Below are 1,926 nucleotides of genomic sequence, written 5' to 3'. Positions count from 1 at the left end.
TATTGAACATCGTTGATAATAACAAAAATTATACGTCCGCGTCGTTTAAAAAAAAATTATTGAATGATCGACCATCTAGGGACGAAGGATGTAAAACAAATGGAGCGCTTTTTTGTCAGGCTGAACACTGATCACTGCGTATAAAATATCAGAAAAATATGGTAGAATATTGTATTAAAAAATAGTTTTTTTTTATATAATCTCTCTAAAAATAATACTTATGCAAAAGAGCAACCGACATAAAATAACGTGATTTAATGTAATATAATCTAGCTTTCGTTTTTCACTTTAACATTTTTTCTTTTTTGGTTTCTTTCTTTTTAAACTTTTGCTTTGTCTCTTGTAAGATTACACTTGCGAAAAATATTTTTTTTTGTATATATATTATGATACAAATATCACCAGTTTATTGCACTAAGAAAAAAAATTATTAACTTGACTAAATCGTTCGACTATTTACTACTTTGTTAATTGAACATAAAGTATTTAAGTCAAAACACGTTAGCTTAAATTTAATATGTTGTATTTAATTTAAACTTCTATATGTTTAATTAACAAAATAGTAATTAGTTGAAAGATTTAATTAAATTATTAATTTTTTCCTCAGTGTGGGAGAGAATCAATTCTGAATTAAGAAGAACCTTAATGAAACTGTTAAAATATCCGATAAAAGAAATTCAGAGTTAGCACACCGGAGATAAATCAACATACTTATACTTGCAGATTGGTCAAGACAAATTTAATTGACCACACATCACACGGAACCACATGGATAACAACTTTACATACGCATAATCAAACGCGCGAGCTCTGAACACCTCTAACTTAAGGTCTTCGACAAAAGCAAAAAATAACAAGATCTTGATAATTACCGCTTGAAATAGAGCTGCTTAGGCATGCGATCGATTTGCATGCTTAAGGGTAGTAGTTTTGCTAGATTCTTTATATTTCACTAGCATGCGCACGTTTCTCAATTTGAACATCTTAGAATCTTAAAGTCTAAGATGTTTATGTACAATAATATCCCGTCGTGATATATTAAAAGGCAGTTAAAGTGAAAATAACGATGCTTTTTAATTCAAATACATTTTTCCGCGCAGACAATTTTTTTCATAAATTGTCTCGGATTTATTGGATTTTTTAATTACTTTAATATGTTATGTAATGCTATTCTGTCATGATTGCATTACGTGTCTTATCCTCATATTTATTTTGTTTTAAATATATTTTTTATTTTTAAAAATTATTGACTTTAAAATAATCAAAAAAATTTACCTCGAACAATAGAAGATCCAGGAGAGTCTAAAGAACATCCTATAACTTCAAGATCTCTGAATGTTTGTTTTCTAGGTTTGAAAAGTGGCACGGTAAGACTATAAGATATTTGTATTTCTGCATATAATGGGTCCAATCCATGTCAGAATTTCTGAAAGGTACGAAAAGAAATAATTGTTAGTTTTTATCATAATATAAACAAAATGGAAACAAGAACAATGGAAATTCAGTTTTTTATTTACTGTCCTTTACCTTATCACGACATACAATAATATTTTCTTTTATTATAATTGTTTTATACACGGAAAAAGCTGAAAGGTTTTATTGCATGTGATAGTTTGTTTTATTATTTTAAAATATGAATATCTACCTCTTTCTTATAATATAAAAATAATTTAAATAAAATATACATTACTTATTAAAACAAACATATACAAAATTATCACAATTATTGATTAAGATTTCTATAATTTAAATATAAAATGTATTAGATATATTAATTTAATAAAAAGAATTTTTTAATTAATTAAAAATATATATGTATATATATGCGTGTGCGTGTGTGTGTGTGTGTGTGTGTAAAGCAGTTGCGATTATGGATGGGAAAAAGAAGGGAAAATACAAAAATTTTTAAAACCAGATATGACATTA

The sequence above is a fragment of the Nylanderia fulva genome, unplaced genomic scaffold, assembly GCF_048542155.1.
Source record: "Nylanderia fulva isolate GAGA-0341 unplaced genomic scaffold, ASM4854215v1 Scaffold8, whole genome shotgun sequence".
In the NCBI taxonomy this organism is placed as follows: domain Eukaryota; kingdom Metazoa; phylum Arthropoda; class Insecta; order Hymenoptera; family Formicidae; genus Nylanderia; species Nylanderia fulva.
This window is presented reverse-complemented; position numbering follows the sequence as displayed.